This window comes from Oxyura jamaicensis, chromosome 5 (assembly GCF_011077185.1).
Source record: "Oxyura jamaicensis isolate SHBP4307 breed ruddy duck chromosome 5, BPBGC_Ojam_1.0, whole genome shotgun sequence".
NCBI lineage: Eukaryota > Metazoa > Chordata > Aves > Anseriformes > Anatidae > Oxyura > Oxyura jamaicensis.
This window is the reverse complement of record NC_048897.1, coordinates 46,802,397-46,810,488: the sequence shown is the minus strand read 5'-3', so window position 1 is coordinate 46,810,488 and position 8,092 is coordinate 46,802,397.

Below are 8,092 nucleotides of genomic sequence, written 5' to 3'. Positions count from 1 at the left end.
GTCGGCGTTCTGTGAAGTCTCTCCTGGTTTTATGTTCAGTTTGTTTGGAGAGGGAGATAAAGGCTGCTCCTTCATCCCAAGGATGAGTCTGAAATGTAATGACTGGTGCTGGGTGCTTGCCAGCATCGCTGACCATCCTGCTGCTGATTGCTTCTGGCAGCAGCATAAAATTAATGTGCTTAGGGCTGACGCCAAGCCCTGCCTGCACCCCGTGACGGCCAGCACCCTCCTCCCATCCCACCACCAGGCTGGCTCCTGGCAGTGTCTCCAGGAGGGTCAAGCACTGGTGATATGGCACCTGGCTTGGCCAGGAACCAGGAGGTGGGAGGCCAGTAGGGAAGTCAATTAAAGCGAACAGAAAAATGTCACAGGAAGATGGGGCTAGAGAGGGGAGGGATGGGATCATGCTGATTTGCATGCTCTTGGCTTTCTATCGAGTACAATAAAGTTTCCAATTGAAACGAAGGGTGCTGGTTTCCCAGCCTGCTGCATTTGCTCTGCAGGACCCGGCACAAGAGTGCCAAGGGGTTCCCAGGGAAGCGGTGGGGTCCCCGTCCACAGGGCTGTGTAAGGGAAGTGTGGATGCTGCACTGAGGGACATGGTGTCGTGACAGGACTTAGTCGGTCAGGCTGATGGGCAGACTTGATGATATTGAAAGTATTTTCCAACCTAGATGGCTCTGTGATTCCATGACCCAAGGCAGCCACAGCCCCACGAGAGAAGGGTTGTGGCATGGCCCCTGTGGGCCATGAGGGGACATGGCTCCCCCACTTCTCCTGCTGGCTACCCAGAGCCTCTCATGCTGAAGTTGTGTGTTAGCCACCAAAATCTCACCTTGTTTTTTGGTTTTGGTCTGTTTTTTATTTTTTGCTTCGCACGTTTATAGCTCCTATCTTTTCTCCTGCCAGCTGTTTTCCCACTTCCTTGCACACATCATATTGCAGGGTCACGCTGATCACCTGGTGAATGGACCCACTGAGGGAGGAATTGAGCAAAAGTTTCCTTAAAAGTAGCCTGGCCAATTTTCTTTCTTTCCACTTTTTTTTTTTTTTTTTTTTTTCTCCTTAAAGTAAGAACTCCTTTCCTTTCCAGGGCACGGCCGCACTCCCAGCACGGTGCGTGCAGGAGCTGGCAGGCAAAGGCAGGGTGAGATGTTGTGACAGGGTGAGGAGAAGAGGCAGGAGTGCTAATGTGCTGCGAAAACCACTCTGTGACCAGGGAAGGTGCGAAGGTGTTCGTTCTGCATGCCAGGCCGCCGTCCGCTCCTGCAGACGTGTCCCCAGCATCCCACCAGTGCCTGCTCTCACTGCGAGGTGTGGAGCAAGGGGTTCTGCTACAAAGAGTGAAAACAGAGTCTCCTAAACTGCAGTTTTCATCCCGAATCGGGGTTAGTTGCAAAATGGGGGTTTGTTCGTAAACACCGGGTTCAGTGCTTTTGGGGAAATCGTGTGCTTTTTGTGTGTGTGTGCCTGCAAGTCCTCGCTATCTCAGCAGGAGCACGAACAAGCGGGTGTGCTGGGAAGCAGCGTGGGAGAGGAGGGCCTGCCCTGCCTTCCCCAGCCTCTTCTGGGATGCTGGAGTGGCAGGAGACTGAAGTCTCTGACAGATGCAAAAATAGCAAGATCACAGAGAGATGAGACTGGATTCAGAGCAGCTGCTGGGAAATGAGCTCTCTGCAATGAAGTGAAATGCTCCGAGCGCTCGGTGCGCGTGTTGCGGGGAAAGCCTTGCTGGTACGGAGGGTTTGTCTTAGCCGCACAGGACAGAGCCTGTCAGATGAATGAACGGCCCCTGGTGTGACTGGGTTCGCTTTCACGTGGGTGTTTTTTCAGCCCCTCGGCAGCTCTTGCAGGGCTTGTTGGGGCTGATTCACTCACGGTTTGGAAGGTGGCTTCGTGGGAAGCCCCCACAGAGACAGGAGGCTTGGAGCTGCCCCGTGGGCTCGGGAGGGCAGTGGTGGGTGCTGGGTCTGCTGGCTGAGCTAAGGTGCTGCAGGGAGGGAAACACAGTTCTAAGCATTTTGCTTGATCTAAATCCAGATATCTTATTACACTTCAGATAAACTGTGTATTTCTATTTATTTCCACCCCCCTCAAAGTTACACTTACCCTAATATTTACAGTAAGGGGCTGAATGGAAACTTTGGAAATGCTGCTTCAAGAAGAAAAGCCTTTTTATTTCTTATATATATATATATATATATATATTTTAAGAAGTACTGTACAGACTTTCCCCTGCCAGTAATCCCTTGGGTTCCCTTTTGCCTTAACGACTTCAGCACGGATTTGTGAATTTCTTGGGCCCATCCAAACCTGCATTTTTGATCAAACAAGCCCTGAACAAAGAATTTCCTGGTGATGCTGGGCAAAGCTGCTCTGGGGCCTCTGCCCCCAGCACCAGCACCTTCCCCTGCTCCTCCGACACCTCTGTTCCCAGGCATCGCTCCTTCGTCCTGGTGCTGATTTCAGCAGGTAAAGCAAGGCCGTGCTGTCCTGCACTGACACACTTGGTGTTTTGGGGGTGCAGCCGGGGCTGTGAGCGGCTCCCCACTCCTTGGCTGTGCTCTGTCTCCGTGGGTAGTGCCTGCCTGTTCTGCTGGTTCCTGGAGGAGAAAATGAATAGGCACGGAGCCAGCTGCTGTACAAAGGTGGGACGTCGTGACAGAAAGGGACTTTGGCGGCGCTTTGAAAAGAGAATTATTTCTATACAATTTAACATGAATGAACTTCTCCTGAAGATTAAGGAAAAAAAAAAAAAAAAAAACAGGGAACAAAAAGGAAAATGTTTTTGCCTTTAGCACTGCGGTGTGGCGCCGCTCCGCAGTGGACACTGGAGGCTGATGCCTTCTTTCCCCAAGCAGCAAGGGCTTAAGTGTAAGGCCTGTTCGGATCCAGAGTGGCTGCCCCGGGCTTGTGTGATTTTGGGGGTGAACATCAAAAGTTTGTGGGCAGTGGGAAAGCTCTGCAATGCTGTGAACCCAGCTGTGTAACGTGCAGCAGGCAAAGCCACCAGGTGCTCTCCGTCTTGCTCAGCCCTCCTGACCTTATCCTCCGATTCCTGTAATTAATCAGCTTTTCCTATGAAGAGCCAACCCAGAACCTTGTAAGCCAGGAATGAGAAAGTGATTGCTCACAGATACGTATCTAAATTGCTGAACTGGTACCAACCAAATAACAAATGTGATTTTGACAAATGCTCCTACCGCCTGCAGAAGCTATGACGCTTTGAGGAGCGGAATAACTCAGCCAGCCGGTACCTGGCTGCAAAATTAATGTTCGGCTCTCAGTTCCATCTTTATTTTGAGGTGTTGCCTCCACTGTAGTTTCCCCTTCCTGGGGATTATTGGGTAGAGAACACAAAGCCGTGGTGGCCTCGTGCAGCATTGGTCCTGGAGCTGGATCTTCAGCAGGAGGAGCAGGGCTGGGCAGATGCGGTGCGTGCACGGGCAGGGGAAGAGTTCCTCCAAATGTGATTTATGGTAAGTGGAGAAAGGGCGGGCCTTCCCAAAGCAGCTAAGGGAATTAGGTGCTTGATTCCCATTGATTTCCCTCTGACAGAGATTAATGTACTGTTTTCCACTTTGTGATGCGCCCAGATGCATTGGCAGGGGAGGATAATATATCAATCAGTGAGCAACGCGTCTGCTTGCTACCTTCGATGAATGGTAGAGGGGTATTTTACATTAGGCTCTGAATCAGGTTGGCTGCATATCATATTTTACATTTTTTGTGCGTCTTGTGGTGATTTTTTTTGTTTGGTTGGTTAGTTTTGGCAGTGAATTCAAGATATGTTCGCAGGGTTTATGGGATGCTGCACCAACAGTGGGTAAGGCTGAAACGTGGACTGCTTTTTGCAGGGGGAGACAGCAGAAGGTTTTAGAGAGGCAAAACCAGGTTCAATTCAATTTCCCCAAATTTACAGGCGAATGCAGGAAGAATAATTTGACTGAACGGTATTTTCCGACCACCTTGGGTGTTGTGCTGAGGCTGCATTTGCATGACAGAGCTTTTTATTTTCCACTTTCTGATACTCAGCAGGAGAGGGACATTATTGTCACTAGAATATTCCCGATTCAGTGAAATTTGAGTGGGCTAATTAAATAATGTAAAAACCTTGCCAAAGCCCAACAGTTTTGTGTGAAAGGAAACGGCATGGCATCTCCTCTCTTTATTTAAATGGGAGGAGAGGAAATATGTGAGTCTAATGAACTCTATAAGTTCCTGTGGCTTATTCTGAGCAAAGCAACCTTTAACACTATTTGCATTATTAATATCCCAGATGGGCAAACTGGCTGACATTTGACACCAGATAAAAATCGCATGAAAAACTTTATTAACGTCTTCCTGCTCTCTTCTCTGGATCCCTGCTCAGGCTCGGGGAGTGAAAACCGCTCCTCGGAAATGTGCTGGAAATGGTGAGCGCTGACTGTCTGCTCCCTGTATTAATTTCATATTCTGTTTGTTTAAGGACTGCAAGTTTCAGACTTGGATGTCGACACCAGGTTCCTGTTCAGGATGGCTGATTTTGGATGGGATGTGTGTTGCTCCAGGTCTTTCTAGAGAAGGCAGTGATCTTCCATCTCAGGAGAGAGGGAAATGGAAATGCTTCTTGGTGGTTTCTTCATCCCTTGGCGATAACTCTTTCTTCAGCTGCTCTTGGCAGAAGGAAGCAGCCAGTCTCCCATTCCAACCAGAGAGCCATGCCTTTTGGTTTGGTTTGGTTTTAGGGAAAACTGAAGTAGTTTCACACTCCTTGGTGTGTCTACTGTTTTCACAAACCCTTCTTGCTTATGTGGTACCACTGTAAAAAGCCTGTAAAATCCAAAGCCAGCCCTGGTGCACTGAATGGGCACTCCTTGTTCAGGGTGCCTGGTCTGGAGCCTGAGGATGTTTCTGTTCCTGTTGCCCATCCTTTGTCTATCCATGCAATCCAGAATGAAATCCCAGAGGTCTGGCAGCATTTCTTGTGTGCAGAACCATACAAGGTGCCTAAGGACTCACAGGGAGCCCCTAGGTACTCTGTGTAATGTCCAGACAGGAAACATAAGGGAAACCCCAAGCAAGACCTTGCAAATTGCTAGCACAGATCCCAGGCTTTCCCAGAGGGGAGCTGTGGGATGGTCCCACCTCCTGGTGTGTCAGAAAACCCTGTGGAGAAATGGTGTCTTGCTCTGCAGAGTTTGGGGTTAGGAGTACATCAGATTAGAGTTGCATGAGGTCTCGTGTATTTTTCTTTCCTGTGTGACATCTGAGATGTGGTGAGAAGAAATGCATGTATTGTTTTGTGCCTGAGCTGCTGTTGCCAGTGAGCGCCTAAGGCTGGATGTTTCTGGGTGGTTTCACTGTCCAGTCAGAGCTGCTGATTCTGCTCCATCAGCTGCTGGCAGCTTGCTGCATGTGTTAAGAAGTGCTGGGCTTCTAAATGGCCTTAAACATATAGCCTGCCTTTGCCAGTGCTCTGATAAATATTTTAAGGTCCTTCAAATACAAAGAGGACGTTGGAAATGTCCCAGATATTTGCAGGTATAAAAGCTGCTCCCCTGGTTTCTCTGTCCCTTGCAAGGATGCACTGCTGCTGCCTGCCAGCCCTCCAAGGTCCTCAAGCACTGCAGATGCTGAAGTCTGCAGGAAGGATTTCTTGCACAGTCCCAGGACACTGCCCGTGTTCCTGCACGAGAAAGGGCTAGGGAGTCCTTTGGGTCTCTGCCAGCTTGCCTGGTGACAGGTTTAACTCCAAGGCCCTTGAAGGCTAAAGGAAAACTGTGTGTGCTAAAGCTGCTTTCCGTGCTGGGCTGGTTCTCAGCCTCCTACTTTAGGTGCTTTCTATTTTTACCTGGAGTGCAGGTTTGCTGAGCAAGGCTGCCCTCCACCTCTCCTAATCAGCTGCCTCCCTGGGCCTGTCTCGATAAGTAGAAGTGTAACACATGCTCCAAACGGCAGAAGAACTGCAGAACTTCAGCGACTAATCACAGAGAAAGGGTGCATCACAGCCACCAGAGTGATTTCTGCTAAGCTCAGGCTAAAAATCCCAGGGCAGATGCTATTTACGTTGCACAGCACTTCAGAGGCAGCACTGCAAGGAAGCAGATAGACAGAAATGAAGGTCAGCCCAGGCCTTTTAAACACTACATTACTTAAATGGCTTTTCCTGCCTCAGCTGTCTTGCTCTGAGATTAGCTCAACTCCAAATGAGGAGTGTTTTTTTCTTTTCTTTTTTCACTTTTTTTTTTTTTTTTCTTTCCCTGCCGCAGTAAATCACATACATATTTCCATGCTGCTTCTGAGGCTGGGGGATTCGGAGCGGTCCTAAGCATTTTTGGACAATTGCTCAAACTGAGAGCCTGGCTGGGCAATCCCTTCCAAAGCAGTTAACAATTGCAACATATCCCCACATTGCCTCAAACCTTTGATCTGCTTTGTGCTTAAAGAAAAAACAACAAAACAAAATAAAACAAAAAATCCAGCAACTCATTTTCTAAATTGTTGTCAAGTCTTTAATTTTTTTAGATACATAAAGCTGATGTGAACACACCCATGTCTGCAGCATAACCTTGGCTTCTCTGAATTTATGAGGAGCCTTGCAAAATTTGAATGTTTGAGTTACGAAAATAACTTTCGATGTAATTAACATGCATTGCCTTCCCAGGTACCGGGGAAATTGGATAATTGAGGTTCAGGTGATGGAGGTTGCAGGGCTCTTTGTAAAAGCACAGAGTGTCCGCTGTACCTCTTTGAAGCATCCTCATTAAAATCAATAGAGCAGCATAATAAAGCACTGTGTAGTTTATGTTCTGGGAATAGCTTCTGCTCTTCTGTTGTCTTTTTTTTTTTTTTTTTTTTTTTTTTTTTTTTTTTCCTGATAGACCAGCTGGGAGCCTGGTCTGATGCTCATGGATTTTGGAAGCTGCTGCATTCAGCGAGCTCCATGGATGCTGCAGTCACTGTCTGCAGTGGCTGTGCTTTCCAGCACCTTGCAGGGGCACGGGGCCAGACTCCACGTTTTGAAAGCAAGTGCAAATCCAGATTTAGCATCCTACGGGTTCCAGATTTAATCCAGTGTAACAGAGAGCAGCATGTGGCCCATGCTTCTGAGCCATCGGTGGTTATCGAGTGCTAAGGCAGCGACTCAGCCCCGAATGCCTCAGAAACCTGGGCACGACCTCGCCCTGACAACTGCGTGCTGCGGGAGCGCTTGTGCCATGGATTAACGTTGCATTTACCAACACAGACGTGAACGCGGCGCTTTTGGAGCAGTTGTAATTTGAGTGGTGCTTGCCATGTGCTTGCAAAGGTCTCTGTGCACCAAAATGTGTGTCCTTGACCTCTTGCTATTTAGGCAGATTGCCAGATTATAAAATTGGTTATTTGTTCCTACGTTGCCTTGAAGATGTGTAAAAGCGAGACTGCCCTGTGAGCTCAGCTGGCTGAGCCAGGCACCCCAGAGACCTTTGTCCCAGGCCCTCAGCAAACTCAAGAATGCATCAGCTGCATTTGTTTCACACTTTGTAGTTTTCCCTTGGAAATAGAGTATCTGGGGCTTTTTGAGACCTCTGGGACACTTGCCTTTGCCCAGCTTCTATACGCAGGCAGCACAGGCAGGAGCTGGGCAGGGCAGGGGGTGCTGGTGCTCCCTTTCACCAGGTACCGGGGGAGTGGAAGATCGCTTTTGGTTCATAACAACACAGGACATCTGCCTGTACATAAAAGAACAGTGTAAATGTCCAATTTTTTTGTATGTTTGTTTTGTTTTATTCATTGACTCAACCGAAAACTGAAGAGGAAGCTCAAGCTAGATCAGTCCAAACTAGATTTTTCAAAACTATTTTTGCAAGGTGAAATATTAAACAAAATGCTTTGGTTTACCAAGAATGCAATGACTGACTGCTTGGATACTTAACTTTTTTTTTTTTTTTTTTTTTTTTTTTTTTCCCTCTCTATGTAGTTTGAAACAAAGCCATGTATTTCAAAAGCAAGCCTGAATTTCCATGAATTCCATCCCCCCCCCCCCTTTATTTAAAAAAAAAAAAAAAAAAGGACCAAAACCTGGGAATTCGGTCCAAGCTAATAAACTTTGGCCATCTTGAAAGCTTAG